Genomic DNA, 17,246 nt, shown 5'->3' with positions numbered 1-17,246 from the left:
AGGCGATTTTTTTTTTTTTTTTTTTGCGCGCGCGTTCACAAAAACGTAATGAACCTACTGTCTTGTCTTAACGTGCTCCCAATCACCAGCAAATGGGTTATCGATGGAATTTTATGATTGAGTCTTTTCCCTCAACATGAATTGTTGAGGAGGCTTCCATTCTGCAGTGGGTTGATAATGGCTACAGTTTACCTTTACCTTTTTTTACCTTTGAAAAAAAATTCGTTGAAGCCCAAATTTCATTAAAAATTCAGCTTCTTTTTTTTTTATCCGTAAAATTTCAGAATACCTCAATACATAAATAATGTTTATTACAGTTACTTGAGTACAATAGTACCGATCACAGCTAGGGGTTTACAAAACAATAGCACAGTGAACAAAGGTTGAATTATATAAGATAATATTAAGGACATAGGTTTACATGAAGATGATCACAGTTGTTAAACATGGTGAGTGGAAAGTTTCCGATGTCTGACCTTTACTCGACAAGGATATATTCAGAGGATAAGTCCTGCATTCCCCCCTCCCCCCGAAACCTATATTGGTGAAGAATGCCGCGTTTCCTGCTTCGAGCAATGCTCTTTGGATTATGACATCGCACGACCCTATGAGTCAAACTGATTATGTTCTTGATTCAAAGGGTGCTTCGTCACTTTATATCAGTTTCAAAAATAGCAAGGTTATCCACATCAAAGATCAGTGGACCGCTGAATCCCCAATTGTGAAACAACAAAAGGCAAGCACATAAGTAAGAGAACTTATACAAAAGTTTCTGATGTTGTTCTTATTTTAATAGTGTGCATTAAACTTCGGCTTTTCCATTTCTCACAGCCCTAATGATAAGAACATTCGGTAATGCCTTCTCTAAGAAAACTGCGTCCTCTCTGAACTGCACGCGAAATACAAAGTTTATGAAGCGCGAAACTGCGTGAGATTACTCTTTCACCTTCTTTCGCTTCTTCGCCGAACAAGTCGATATTCCACATCGCATACTACAATTTCGTCTTCACACTCATTCCTTGTAGCTGTATGAGAGTTGCCAGCCGTGAATAAAGAACTCAACTTGCCTTAAGTAATAATGGTTCCACATAAGACAAAATGTCTAACTCTCTAGAAGAATTCTTTTCCCATTATTATACATGAGACATTCATCATTAGCGCTGTTTTACTTAGTATTAAGATTGATTATATATATTTATTTCTTATGAAAACCCCAAAACAAGAAAGATATCAAAACCTATAGTACTTAGTACCGTGCATGGATTGATGCGGAAAGAGGGAGGGGAGGCCAGAAAACTTTGCCCTTGAAACTAAATTTGGGTTTCACCACTTATAAATAAGCAAAGTGGTGGTATTGCACCGGTTGATGAGAGTCATGTACCCTCTAGAACTAAATATAATTAAATATGTTAGCAAAGTATAATTAACAGGATATTCTGAAGATATGTTCGGTTTCAGCTTTTTTTTTTTTTTTACGATGAGTGGCTACCACATTGATGTTAAAACAATACCATAGTTGGTTGGATAAGAATTATTTGCTATATTTCCAGGCCAAATGCAAGCCTATAGTTTTCACCACTGAGACGGAAGTTAGTCGTTGGCTGATTGTTTTTTACTACACGACTTGTTTTTTTCTAAAAGTGTTTTTTTTTATTTTTTTTAAAATTATATGAAGTAAACCTCCCCAAGAGGAGGTTTCTGCCGCTCTCCATAAGTGCTCTGCTATTACAAACTATTTCACTCTTTGCTAGTGGGTCGAGAGGCGTGTCCCAGGTAGTGTGAGAAAGTCAGTAGCAAAAAAGCTGCTAAGTTGGGAATGAGGCAAATTTTCCTGACTGCGATGAAAAGAAAACTTTGAATATCGAGTAATGAGCCGTTTACTTGCTTACCATCACCCATGTTAGCATCTAATAAAGTAAACAATAATAACAGGCGAAATTATTCAACTTCCTCGGAATAATAAAGAACAGTTTGGACAAGAGGGTAACGGAACCTTGTATTTTATACTTTTCCGTTATCGCCTCAGTGAAAACTTATCTTTTCCTGTGGCTGCTCATTTTGTTTTGATGCGTAATTTCATACGTTAAATTTATTTAATATCGCCAGTTCTACCTCCACCCCCACACACGGCATATTGGGGAATATGCTTTCAACTATAGTTCGTTTGCTTGCCCAGATGATTGGGTTTTCTGATAAAATTAGTTAGAGAAATACTTTGTATGCCTTTCTTTTAAGAATCAACGGCTTGGCTCGGGTATCATCGAACGTTTCCTCTTCTGTGATACTTGAAATTTTGATTCCAGCATACTCTCCCACCCACAATGAATTGTTGCTGTTCAGTAAAAGTAAATCTGATTATTTAATCCAAAAAGATAGGTACGTTCACGTCAGAGAAGGTTTGATGCACTTTAGTGGTTTACAACATTTTGCTGGTTGAATAATCGCACTAACTTGCCTGTAATGTAAATATTTTAAATGGTTACAGTTTCATGCTATTTTCGCCTAATATGAATGCTAGATATAGACGATGCGCATTTTCGTTTTACGGAAATATTTAGAGACAGTTTTAACAGCAGATACCCATAATTTCTAGCATATCGTAGTAGCATTCCATCAAGCTTTCAACCACGTACACCCGACTTCCATTTCCGTCACTCGCGCTTAACTTCGTAATGTATCTTGTACCCCAAAATGCAGCACTAATTTCATATTACGGAGAGCTGGGTAATAAATTATTAACATTTGATAGGAGAGAAATCTGGTAGATTCCTCTCGATTTTCATATGATTACGTGAAATCGTCTGACCGGAAAAGTGAAATTCAGGTTTTTGCAACATTCATCAATCTAAACCACTTACATCGAGAAGTTGTCAGATAAAGTAGGAAATGGTTAGAAAGAGGAATAATAATAATAAGAAACTGCTTTAAAAATCTTTTAAGGGTGGCGTATATTGATAAATCCAGTTCATGCTTAGTTTAATGTGATTACTCATAGTTTTAAGGTTAAAAAGGGAAGAAAAACGAAAAATAAATCGCACGCCAATTTTTGTCTTTTACGTTTCAGACTGCATTCGAAAGAAAAAAAAAAAAAGTTGCGTAATATCATTGGATCAATGAGGATTGTACGAAAAGTATATTGCCAAAGCCTTCAGGTGAGTGAAGTAGCAATTACAGGTTGTACAAGGCCGTTGGTAGATCATCATTAAGAATTTCGTTGCTATAGTTACCACTCAGCAATCCAGTAATAGCATTTTAGGACTAGAACCCTCATCAGTTTTCACAAGGTGATTATATCCTAAGCTCTACATCTGCTAAGTGGAGGTGATTATATAACTAACTAATCGGGCAGAAGGCAATCGGGGGAAAAAAATGGCGAAGCTACTAACGATGTAATTAAGTTTATAACCTTCCACCTACTGTTTTGTATTAGTTCTTTATTTTTGTTTTTTACACGCCATTTAGAGATGTGTTTATGGTGATCTTCATCCCTGACAACCAGCTTGTGGTTTTTGCTGATGTGGACATTTCTATCTGTCGTAAAAGAACCCTTTCTAGAGGGCTTTAAAGTCGACAGTAATAGGCAACTTTTGCTTGATTTGTTCTTATTATGCTGCACGACCAGCTTCGCCCATAATGAAGCTTATTATTTGAAAGGTTCAGCCTGTTTCAGCAACGACTTCACCTCTTACTAATAAGTGAGCTATTTACACTCTTTCATGTAAATTTCCTATTGGCTTGACAACCCGTATTTATCGGAAGTCTTTACTAAGCAAATCAATCTTATCCTTTCTGATATTAACGATTTCGTATTGGACCAAAACTGTTCCACTATATGGAACATTATATTGACGTTAGAGTGCTGGGACTATAAAATATTTTGCTTAAGCTAAGAAGACATGAACAAACAAGGTAACTCAGCCTGAATGTTATATTTGACTAAATTAGTTTGGATTGCGTAGTAGCTATCCTCCGGAGAATACGAGTATTATTTACTTATTTTTGTACTATACTAATAGTAAACGTTGCTGTTATTTAGAATGACGTTTTTAGAACGAATTCCAGATTTTATTGGCACTGCAATTTACTAATATTGCATTCTATTTTTTTTATTTTATTTTATTATTTTATTTTTTGGAATTAGTCCGTGCATCACATCTGCACATTGAAAATCTAAATTTAGTGTCGTTTTGACCACTGTCATTATCACGACGTGACGGAGTTGCATTTTGTTAATGTTGCCATACGCGCACCATGGAAACATTTAGAACCTTATAAATTCACAATGAATCACATGATTCAGTGACGTTTGCTTCGATCAGTGAAGTGCATTTTGGTTGAAATAAAAAATAAATAACATGGCATTATATGCACCTCTATAATCCTCATGATTTAACGCAAACCGTAAAAAGTTGTTCTCATGGCAAAATTAACAAAGAGACCAATACAAGCGATTAGAATTTCTGAAGATGGAAAGCACTGTATTATTGGATGATTATTTACAAGGTTAAATGTACAATTAACTTGCAGGACTTTGGTTGCTTAGTGAAAAAATTCTACGGAAAGGCATAGTCCTTGTAGCCTGTCTTGTGAACTCCTCTAAACTCAAGTTGTAGACATACTTCTATTTTCCATCACTGTTAATGGCATTGTTGACTACCGCAAAAAAACAATAAATAAATAAATAAATAAAATAAATTGTTTTATTGTCTAGTCCCACGATCACTTTACTTTCATAATTTACGCGCCCCACAAGTAGTTCGACTATAGGTTCGGAAACACTGATTTAGAGGATTCAGCCAGGAGGGAAAAAAGAGTTTTTGTGCTGAAAATACGTCCACAAATGCATTACACTCTGTTTTCTTGATTGTGCTATTGGAATCATTCTATAGTTAGTTAGTTAGTTAGTTATTTTGGTTTTTAGGAGCATTAGCAACTAAGGCCATATTGCTCCGGGATATGCGGTGGTCATTCCCTGACCTTTCCGCATCCTCCGTATTTGGTGGTCACGGGCTCGAACCCCGGTCTAATCAAGAAGCGTGTGCTACGCACTGCTGCTCCTTCCCACCTGGCTACGGAGGCGCCTTTTCTATAGGCACTGAAAATACTTCACACAATAAAAGTATTACACCAATACCTTTGCTTTGGCCAAGTGCCTTACCACGGTCACGCAACTTGTGACCGTGGTAAAAGCCCGCAGGACTATCAAATGCGGTGATGCTCTTGTATTCTCTTTACCTTGTGAACTAATCAGACATTATTATTATATAAGATTGCGAGGATATTAATGCACTAATGCGCTTCAATCAGTTTGGTCTAACAAAAGCAGTGGGAAAACTAAAGTGGGAAGAGGAGTCTGCTATATCAAATGACTGTGATGAGTATAATGAACAACTACACAGGCAGGTAGAGTGGGCCAATAGATCGAAATATCGTATAATGGGCGAATATAACTTTCCAAATAGTGATTGGAAATTGGGAGTTAGTCACTCGCACAGTACCAGAAATTTTCTAGATTCATTGGATGGCAGTTTTCTACACTAGCATGATAGAGAGGCAACAAGAAAAAACAATACTCTTAATCAGATTATCAGCAGTGATAATCTGATCAAGAATATTACTTTACCTTTTTTACCACGCTTTTATAAGTACAGTATTGCTTTACCATTTTTTTACCAAGTTTTTTATACCAACTAAGAGAGTTCACTGTTTAAATGGATGTCACATGAACTTATGAGACTAGTGGCATAGAAGAAAAATGCGTGGTATGATTATAAATTAGCAGAGGATATGGAATCCAATAGCAAGGACAAACTAATCTGCAATCAGTTCATTAAGGGAGTTAGGCAAGCTAAGGCAGATTATGAGAAGTCCTTAGCTAAGAATGGAAAGAAAAGGAGCAAAGAATTCTTTGCTTATGTTAACAGCAGAAGGAAAGGGATGAACAACACGGTGTGAAGTTTTAGGGATGCCAACACCAGAAGTACACCAATTTATAACTGGGAGTTAAATGATTTTGTTATAAGTGAGAAGAAAGTCGAAGAGAAATTTCTGAATTTAAAAGTAAACAAGTAGTTAATGTCAGCGCATTGAATTTCAGGCGTTCGATTTTTTTTAATGAATTAAATAATTTTTTTCTTTTTCTGTGATTAATAGCAGTTAATAGTTATTTCTTTATGAATTAATTATTAAGATTATAACTTTATAGAACACTTAACTCTATAGGTTTACGTTCTCCAAACTTAGCCGTTCAGTTTAATTACAACTGTAAAATATTTCTTTCTCTCTTCCTGTATACTTTTTTTAAGCCTCTTTTCTCTCGGTATATATGTATCAATTTACAAGCGACACCACGTTCACAAGACTTACATAACAATACAGTACACGCAAATCGTGCACGGACTGTCTAAAGCTAACAGTACTGCATTAAAACTATATTTAATCTGTGAATTTCTTGGTAGCATACAAATAAATTGTATGGAAAAAAGGCATAGTAGTTAACTGATTTATATTTGTTCGATTTTAATGAAATTTGGAATGGATTGACAAATATAAAATTTCATGAAAAGGCGTCTACTGGGAGTCCCTCTGTTACATGCGGATGGACAGACGTAAAGACAATAGGCATATATATATATATATATATGCATGCTTGGGGCTGGTGCGATCTATCCAGTTATAGTAAAAGAGGTTGGCAAATTCTTAGGTCATAATTATGAGAGCACCCTTGGATTCAAGTCAGTTTCCTATAGATTGGAGCTGTGCAAATGTCTCCTATTGACGAAAGTGAATCAAATGGAGGGTGACATGGGCAATCATAGACCTGTAAGCTTGTTCTGTTCCCGGGAAAATAATGGAGTCAGTGGTTAAAGAAGTATTGCAGGATCAGTGGACATAGTGTTTTGTAACGCGGTGCCAGTGGTCTCTCACAAAACCGCAACTTAGTGGCACTGTGAAGATACAAGACTGCAAAGCCAGATGTGTGTTTTCAATGTCTAACGGCACCAGGGGTTTCCCCCATCCCCGCGTTGCTTTCGTTGTTGGTGTGCCAGTTCACTGGAAAGGCCAGAGATTTAAAAGTGTGTGGATTATGGAAGTGTGGTGTTTTGTACCGTTGTTCCTCTGGCCATTTAGCCGCTGGACCTCTGCTGAGGCCCAACGTTGCCCACTTTAGCCCCGTGGAGGCAGACCAGGTACCCAGTAGTCTATAGTTCACTCTGGCAGGTTCTACCACCTAATTTCCTGAGATTTCAGTAGACCTTAAAAAGAAAATTTTTTTTTTTTTTTTACACATATATATGTATATACAGGGTGTTTCAAAAGTGATGGTTAATAATTTAAAGGTGAACTGTATAGACTACAATATGCAAAAAAAAAAAAAAAAAAAAAAAACTAGTAAACGGGTCCTTCAGTGAATCGTTTTTGAGATATTGGACATTTCTAGTTGGGATCCACCACTGACAAGGCGAATTATAGAGTTGAGATCCACCACTGACTTGTTTGTTTAGGTTATGCTCATTCTCTTTGTTTCCCTCTCTCAATGCTCTGAGACGTAGCAAGTACCTTAGTACTCGTCAGAGGATAGTCAACATGGAAAAAGGTTACTGCAACGAAGAGTATGCGGACATGCATTTCATGTATGATAAAGCCAACGGCAGTGCACTCGAGGCTGCACGTTTGTACCACGAAGCATTTCCCTGCCGAAGGCAGCCCAATAGGCGCACATTCATCAGGGTACATCAACGCCTTGGAGAACACAGGTGCTTCGCACATGGAGTACGAGCAGGTAGGCCCAGAAGCATAACACATGATGTTGAGGAAAGGGTGTTAGAAAGAACATCCTGTAACATGTAACATCTTTAAAATCCTGTGGTGTTGAAACCAAAAATTAAAACTGTATTATCTTATGTTTAATAAAACCATCCTTAGCAAAGGATTCACAGCTTTTTTGCTAAACTAGTGTTCCAATAGTCAGTGGTGGTGGATCTTAACAGAAAATGTGCATTATCTCGATCACAGGTTCATTTGCGGCCCGATGCTCACTGGTACTTTTTTGCTTATTTTAATTTGTACTTTTCACCTTTAAATTATTGACAATCATTTTTGAAACACCCTGTGTGTATATATATATGTGTGTGTGTGTGTGTGTGCGGACGGCCGTGGGCGATATCTCTCGATTTCGTAGGGTGATGTCACTTGAATAGGGAAAGTCCAAAAATATGGGCATTAGGTTATTTCGATTCATTGAATTTGGGTGTGTGGGGGCGTTCGCTTGTATGAAGATAGAGATGGAGGGAAGACTGAAGACTTGGGGGGGGGCAAAGGAGGAAGGATGATGTCAATGGAGTAGGTGATTTTTTATTTTAATTTTTATTTTATTACAAATTTCTGCTTTTTCCTGGAAAAGCATAAAATCTTACATTATACACGTAGGCGCAACATAATCTACAGTACATGATGGGTCATTACCAGTGGTAACCACTAAGTCATCCGCTGATGAGCTCTCCAGCAGCCCAAAGTGCCCTCAATGCCAATATTTTAATATCTGACTGGGTTAAGCCCATTTTCATTAATAGGTCAGCGGCTCCCTTAAACCATACTCCTCTATAGGATATGGTAATCGAGCTGACTACGGGAGAGATACCAATTCTTTCTATAATTTGCTTCTTTAGATCCGTATTTAAATTATAGTAGCGAGTCTTTATTTGGTTGACCTTGTCAAGCCCTGTACCGACAATTTGGACTTCAAGTAGGTAGGTGGAAAGAGATCTCACACATAGGAGGTCCAGTTTGCGCACTCCCACTTGAGTAACAAACTAAGGTTCCTTTTGGACCTCCCATCTCTTTTGCGACGACCGATTCTCAACAAGGTTCACCACGGCATCGTGCCGTTTCACGCGGATTCCATGTGTCCGTTGGCACCTCTGAGCAATGTGGGCGAGCGACTCGACCGCATTTCATCCGGCCCGGCATTGCCTATCCGAACTTTGCCCTCGAGATGTTCTTGTTTATACTCCGGCACGACCACCAATTCAGTGGAGTTTACAATAAATCAGTCAATTCAATACAAATGTTAATCGCATTTAACAATCACGGGCTTGAACCCCGGTCCATTCAAAGAGCGTGTGCTACTGCACTCGCGCTCCTGACCACTTGGCTACGAGATTTACTAGAGAGGGTCGGAAGGGCATTTATCTTGGTTTTAACCAGTCAATAAATGCGTGGTCAGACAGCAATTTGGTCCCGTCACCCACCCACCCGTGCTGTGATCTCACCTGTGAGGAGTTTCTAAAACTGTTGCCATCAAAAGAGCATTTCAGTAAATAGTTCATACTAGCAGCTACAAAATTAGCAGCTGCCATCAAAAGAGGAGTGCAAGAGCCCCCTCCGCCACTTACTTGTTGCAGCTTTATTTTCCAGTACCTGAGCCCCCATCCTTAATCAACTTATATACGCCATTAAACTCTTTAGCTATTACTCTCTGCAACTTAATAGATTTCACAACTTCCAGAGGTGATTGACACAGTCTCTGAAGACGATTCTTCTTTAATATTGGGATAAACCAACGTAGGGAGGGAATCCCAAGTTCTCCATCACAATGTCCGCATGAAAGTATGGAGTAACAGTGTCTTTTGGCAGCATCAACCAAGATTTTACAGATGTTCTTATCAGTACGTTCATTCTATTCAACGTAGATGCTGTTATTTTTCCAAACGTCAATGCATGGTAATATCTAGGTAATAGGAAGACTCTTCGAATAAAAAGCCGCTGTTGTGGTTTCAAGGGGGCTGCTCTTAATCGTCCCAAAGCCTCTTCTAAATCAAGATCTGGGAGGACTGTTTCTGTAACATCAAATTTTACTCCCAAGTATTTCCAGCATTTATGTAAGTCCCCCACTGGTAAAGATTTATCGCCTTTCATGAAACTGCGCCCTTCAATCTTAAAATTTCTCTCTTTCCCAGATGGGACTCAGGACAACGTCCAACTTTTGTCCATGTTAATTAATAGCCCTCTTCTCTTAAAGAAATAATTGATGTTGTCCAGAAGACACTGTAGCCCCGACTGTGTAGAAGCTGCTACGAAGAGGTCATCAGGCAAGAACATTAATTTTAAAATCCCCCATGTCAAAACCGACATATGAAGGCAACTTTAAAATCATCATATCTAAAACAACATTAAAGAATAATGGAGATAACGGATCTCCTTGTCGTACCCGATTAGTGGGTGATATACATTTTGTCTCACCATGAAACCTCAACTCGGTTGTACAGTATTTTTTCAGCATATACACATATTTCAAAAAAGTTACGGGAACATGCTTCCTTCTTAGGGCCTCAATTATAGCATTATAGTCTACACTGTCAAACGCCTTCTCGAGATCGATGGACGCCAGATGTAGTGGCTTTAGATCATTTCTGGCAATACTTATCATCGTTTGGAGAATCATTACATTTTCAGCTTAATCCTCTTCATTAAGCGAAGTGATATGATCTTATGAACGTTCGAAGAATTATAGAAGATACCGTTATAGGAGGGAAGTCTCCTGGAAATTTAGAGATTTCTTAGGTAGCAAAATAGTATATGCTCTATACAAACATCTTGGCAAAGCATCTCCATGGGTATCTTCCTAAACTCTCTAGCGGTTATCTCATCTGGACCAGGACTTGTAGATAAATCTGGGTATGCACCTTTTACTTTATCACCGGTTATAGAGCTGTAAAGTAATGCATTTAATTCCATATCTTCTTCGTATCCGTCGGGAATATATAAATCTTGCTCTTCATTCTGCTTACAAAAGACTTTTTTCCCAAAAAGACAGGCATATCCGATGAAGGTACTATGTCGTATGCCGTTCCCACGGGATCGAGAATCTTGTGAGCGCACCCTTTCCAATTTTTATAATACAAACACTGGATGAGGGCATATTCTCTCTTTCTCTGACGTCTCCTACTAAGCGGTTTCCTTTTATTATCTGGCTCCGGGACAATCTCTCCTGTCTTTTTCTTGATGGTAGCAGTAGTCATCCCCATGATGTTAAGGTATATGTAACTATCAAGTTCTTTCATCTCCAATATGTTGTCCAGTGCTTCCGCAATAAAACTCTTTACACGTCGATGATCGTATGTAGCTTCCCAAATTCCCTTCCATTTATTTATTCATGGCGTCATGGAATGGTTCTTTCATAATAGATGCTGGAACACTCTCCCATATTTCGGTGAACGAACCTACTTGAACTTGGACTGTCCCAACATAACCCATGGAAACCTCACCAGAAGGTGAGGCCGGAGGCGCCGCACTAGCAGAGTTAACTTTCCCGGCGGGACCAGACACCTCTGTCGGAGTCATCCCCTGGGAAGGGGCCCCTTAGAGGTAACCCCCAGTAGGAGAGGCAGATGGGTTCTCCGTTTGCCTGGAGTTCCCAGAGGAATTGAGAATGGAAGCTAAGATGTTATTATAACGTACCATATTTCTCCTGCCCTTTATCGATTCTACAGTTCTATGCTGAAAACGGCGTTGCAGATGTTGGTTAATATTCTTGACGTTCTTAGCTCTCGGTTCGATCTCAGCATAAACTAGCATCATCACCTTCTGATAATTCCATCGAGACCTGACTCTGGTCGTATTGATCATAGCATTAGATTCTTCTGGGTGCTCCCTCTTGATGTGGACGCCCCGTCCAGTTTTGGTAGTAAAACTACTTTGACAGAAGTTACATTTGAAGGCGTTACTGGCAGATCGTATCGCCAAGGGCTCATCAGCCCTAACAGAGGATACTGCAGCCTGTTGAGTGGATTACTACGGCCAAGAGCATGATACTCCAAGGCCTTCTCTTTATTCATTTCTGGCCCAAGGAGATAATAACTTTGGCAGGGTTGGGAGCCCCATCAAGGAGCGACTAGCGTACATCACTTTAGTCAGGACTTGCCTGCCCAATCCACACCACGAGGAGGTAGGGTGTTCTGCACTTGTGCCAGATGTTAGAGCCACTTCGTGGACCATTCAAGTTGGTGTTCTTCTTTATTAACAAAACAACAAGCGGCCCCTTGCCAGAAACTGGAAAGTCCGCTATACAGGGTGTTTCAGTTAAACGTTTCAGAACTTCTAAGAGGGGTAGGGTACATCCTGACAACTCGAAATCATATAGCAATGTGGGGTCGGAAATGCTTTCCTGAAGCGGTGTTGAACACAGAAGCACCATAAAGAAAAGAGACCGTAAGTGAGAAACCGTTTTAATAATACATGAAAAGAAGCAAAAGGTACATGGATTAAAGTAAGTGTTCGAAGTTTCTTCCACGGGCTACAATGCACGCCTCACATCTCCGACGCATGGACATCCGAACATTCTGGAATACTCCAGGCGAATTTCGAATTTCTTCGGCAGCTACTGCGATTCTTGCAACCAGCTCCTCAGCATTGTCAACAGGGGTGTCATAAACTAGCGATTTCATATGACCCCAGAAATAAAAATCAAGACATGATAGGTCGGGTGACCGAGCAGGCCAACGCACGGGACCACCACGTCCGATCCACTGTTGACCAAATGTGACATCCAGGTAGTTACGAACATCTCCGCTATAATGGGCAGGGGCTCCATCGTGTTGGAACCACATTGTCTGTTGCGTCGATGCAGAAATCTGTTCATCTCTCAAAAGTTGTGGCAATACTTGCTGCAGAAAGATCAAGTAGATAGGTCCGGTTAGACGACACGGTAACAGGTAAGGTCCGATGAGGTGATCTCCCATAATACCGGCCCATACATTGACCGAAAATCGAATCTGTGCTGCACGCCGTCGTATTGCATGCGGGTTCTCGACCGCCCAGATATGGTCGTTATGCGTGTTGAAAATTCCTTCCCTTGTGAAGGATGCCTCATCGGAAAACAACACTTCAGCAGGAAAAAGGGGATTTGTAGCACATTTTCCAAGGTACCACTGTGCGAAAGCAATACGAGGTTGAGGAAACTTCGAACACTTACTTTAATCCATGTACCTTTTGCTTCTTTTCATGTATTATTAAAACGATTTCTCACTTACGGTCTCTTTTCTTTTTATGGTGCTTCTGTGTACAACACCGCTTCAGGAAAGCATTTCCGACCCCACATTGCTATATGATTTCGAGTTGTCAGGATGTACCCTACCCCTCTTAGAAGTTCTGAAACGTTTAACTGAAACACCCTGTATACATACATACATACATACATATAATTTTATGTACAATGATATACATCATGGTAATTACAATGTCATAAGTGAAATGAATATGTAGCAGGTCCACACAGCAAATCATATCACGCAAAACTAATCAGAAGTATAAATTGTGTCACAAGGAACCACAGGACAGCAGTCTTTTCTGTCCTAGGAAGGACGAAAACCGCACCCACTGGAGGTAGTGCTATACCAGTTGTTTGTTATTTGGTTTTTAGGAGCATTAGCAACTAAGGCCATATTGTTCCAGGGATATGCGATGGTCATTCCTTGACTTTTCCGCATCCTCCGTATTTGGTGGGCACGGGCTCGAACCCCGGTCTAATCAAGAAGCGTGTGCTACGCACTGCTGCTCCTGCCCACCTGGCTACGCTATACCAGTGGGTGCTAGCTAATCCCGTACCCACAGTTGCCCAAACTGGGGTACCAGCTAAGAAAAAAAAAAAGGAGATGGCAGGTGATATCAGTTTTAACAGATATCGATAGACATTGCAGGTGTCCGGTTGGTTCATTGTTGTTGAGATGATGATAGACTCGAGAAGAGTTGCTTTCTTTTGGTGAAAATAGCAGAGGAGAATTGTTTAGAGCTGAGAATAATTGAGAATTTTCAGTCAGTGCCACTTCATTTCCTTCAGAAAAGTTGCTGACAGCAGTTTGTAGTGTAGATCTGTCGTCGTGGTACAGGTTGCAGCGATACAAAATGTGCGTCCAGGTTTCCTCAGCACCACACAAACAGAGACTGGTGTCAGAAAAACCAAATTGAAATAGTTTGGAGTTGTTGGAGCCGTGCCCAGTAAGTATATATGATGTTGTTAAGCTCGGAGAAAACCATTGGCCAACGTTCTTTTTGAGAGGGAAGGTAACTGCAGGAACAAAAGAGCGGATGACTTGACCAGTAGTACTGGAATCCCATTGTGACTACCACACATTGATAAGTTCATTCCAGATGATAAGTACACACTGTACTTATTTTTAGGAGCGCTGTGCAGGTCACCATGGGGCACCTTTGCAGCATCTCTGCATTTGTCAAGTCCGATCTAGTTTCCTTTAGTCTTGCTTCTCTGCGGCGTCATTCTTCGAGTACAGCTCCGTCCAGTGGGCCTGTCGAGTTTTCTCTGTGGTCATTGATAAGTTCATTCCAGATGATAAGTACTCACTGTACTTATTTTAGGAGCGCCGTGCAGGTCACCATGTGGCACCTTTGCAGTATCGCTGCATTTGTCAAGTCCGATCTAGTTTCCTTTAGTCTTGCTTCTCTGCGGCGTCATTCTTCGAGTATAGCTCTGTCCAGTGTGCCTGTCGAGTTTTCTCTGTGGTCAAGATACCAGTTGTTCTTGCGAGGTTTTGACTTTGCTTTGCAGATTCGCTACATTTGTCAATTCTGGTGGGGTTCCTTGTAGTCTTGCTTCTTGGCGGCGTCATTCCTATAGTATAGCTCCGTCCAAGAATATACACCAGTTTGGTGTATATTCTTGTGAAGATTTACTTAAACTTTGCCTTTGCAGCATCACTGCATTTGTCAAGTCCGGTGGGGTTCCATTTAGTCTTGCTTCTTGGTGGCGTTATTGCTGGGATCGAGCTCCTTCCAGTGGGTCTGTCTAGTCTTTGACATGGACTAGTTACCAGTTTGGTGTGTTATTCTTGTGAGATTTTACCTCGACTTTGCCTTTGCAGCATCGCTGCATTTGTAAAGCGGTGGAGTTCCTTTTAGTCTTGTTTCTTGGTGATGTCGTTCCTAGAGTATATCTCTCTCCCGTCAGTCTTTTCCATAGTCAGGTTACGAGAACGGTGTGTTATTCTTATGAGGATTTATCTGCACTTAAGTGTCATGTTATGCTTGGTTGCCTTATCTGTGCTTTATTAGTTTATTTTCCATGTTATTCTTGGTTGCCTTGGCTATTTACCATTTTAGGTTGTAGCTTCTTCAGCTTGGTTCGTCCTGATAGATGGCTATTAAGGTCTTCCTTCTGGAGAAGGTCTTGAGCATAGCAGCTGAGGGCTGTGAATTCATTGGGCGTGTCCAGCAGTGGTGTTCCTCACTGTTCGGTATGTATTGTATCTTAGTGATTAGTAGGCTTCTGAGATCCTCATAGTTCACACTGGTGCATAATATGCTGCCATGTTTGAAGTTCTCTGCATAAGCAGCCGGAATCCTCTGTGATGCCCAGTGCATACAGTTTTGCTTTAGACGGCCCATGGCCCGTGAGGAGGAAGGTTGTGTTCAATTCCGGGTATAGACACACCGGGGTCTTTGGGTATAGTTTGATGACATACGGGACAAATTTGCGTATTATCACCCGTTTGCTGGTTTCTTTCCACCTGTTCTAACATGTCCGTGTCAAGTGGTCTATTATTTGTTCATTTTATCTCTTCCTGTTGTTAGTGATGTCGATGGTAAAGCCATTTATCGTGGTTGGCGTTTCGTTGGATAAGTGATACATTATTCCGCAGCGTGTCACCTCTAGTTCCAGAGGTAGGACCCCCGCCAGGAGCTGCAGTGCACTTGTGCTCATTGCACTACCGCCCTCGTTATTGTGAGCAGGATGTTTCTTTGAATTGTCTCCTGTATTCTTCTGTTTACTGCAGTACCCGCTTTCACATACCAAATGGGTGACCCGTAAGTGATAGCCGGAATAAAGATTGTTTTATAGTAGATGGATAGGGTCCTCCTGTTTTGTCCCAATCCCTGCGTGTGACTCTGGCCACCAACGCCACATATCTTTGAAGTTAGTCTTTTAGATACAACAGGTGCGGTTCGTAGGATAGATTGCGATCAAGGATAATTCCTAGGTATTTGATCTGGTTTTATAGTTTTGTTTTCCCCGCAATCTTCATTTGTGGAGGTCTTTTCAGATTTAAGTTGCCCTTGAGTAATACCGAGTCTGTCTTCTCCGGCGAGATCCTGAGGGTGTGGAGCATGGCCCAGTCCTTCAAAGTTCGGAGGGCTTGGTTTACCTGTGCCTCCAGTCCGGATCTTGTGTCCGCCGCAATCATCAGGACCAAGTCATCCACGGCGGTTTGGTGTTGCGCTATGCCAAAGGGGGAAACGCCAGTTGATATCCGCCCCTATAAGGATTTTCTGCCCAGCTAGGGTTGTTTGTATGGCCTGCAAGTAGGCTGTGGCAAAGTCAATTTCAAGTCCCGGTCTGCAGTAGAGGGCAATCGCATAGAAGCTTCCTATGGAGCTAATGATGTGGGCACAGACGGCCCAGGGAGTGCATAATTGGGGGCGTTTTGTAACTGTTATCTCCGGGTTCCTTATCAGTATAGCTGCTCAGGGGTATCTTCATCATTTTGCACTATTTTGTAGTTAAGTGGGTGGCCTCTAACTTGTTTCTGGTGGATGTATGGTTCTAGGACGATTATCATATCGGCATTTTCCTCGTCCGCTTTGAGTCGAACTTGGTCAATCATCTCTCAAGCCCGCTGTGCATTCAATTGGTGGATCTTTAGTACACTGTTGTATCTTTTATGGTGTGTCCCCATAATCTATTCTCAATTGGAAGGTACTCTTAATCTTTAGATAAGTGGAACATTTTGCATCCCGTATTGAGTGCGTATGCTCAAGTCTTAGGCTCTTGTAATTTACACAGACGGTCTCCTTGGCTTTATTGGAACAATTTTTGTAGTCGTGTCCTCTCTCTCCGCAGTGGCCGCAGGTCGGTTTCTTTTGGCTGCAAATATGGGAAGTGTGGCCATACTTGCAACATCTGAAGCAATTGGGTATCACCACGTGCTCCCGGAACCTTAAGCCATTCCACTCATTGAAAATCCTGCTCTGCATTTTCAGAGCCTGCTAAGCAGACGGGGTCAGCTCCTCTGTCCAACTGCACCTTCCTCTGTTCTTCGATGGCGTCTTATATTTTGGGGTCACTAGTGTTTCCCCTTTATGGTCTGGCAGGTGGTGTTTGAGGTCTCCTCTGTCAATTGCTGGGATTGTAGATCTTAGTCTACGTTAAATATAATAATCGATGGCCCTTTTCTTTTGGGGGCCTCTGCATTGAGTTCCAGGGCATTTATCCTTGGGTTTGCTAGTATTTCTTC

The 17,246-nt window shown here is 40.8% G+C and overlaps 1 protein-coding gene across 1 annotated transcript in view; it reads left to right on the top strand.

Annotated features, from left to right (window-relative positions):
- The window catches only part of LOC150091495 (acetylcholine receptor subunit alpha-like), a 325,013-nt gene that overhangs the window by 178,154 nt on the left and 129,613 nt on the right, over window positions 1-17,246 (top strand). The gene's annotated exons all lie outside the window — the stretch shown is intronic.

Source organism: Mastigoproctus giganteus, chromosome 1 (assembly GCF_048544385.1).
Source record: "Mastigoproctus giganteus isolate SK-2022 chromosome 1, ASM4854438v1, whole genome shotgun sequence".
In the NCBI taxonomy this organism is placed as follows: domain Eukaryota; kingdom Metazoa; phylum Arthropoda; class Arachnida; order Uropygi; family Thelyphonidae; genus Mastigoproctus; species Mastigoproctus giganteus.
The sequence above is the reverse complement of the archived record's forward strand: the minus strand, read 5'-3'. Positions and strand labels throughout refer to the sequence as shown.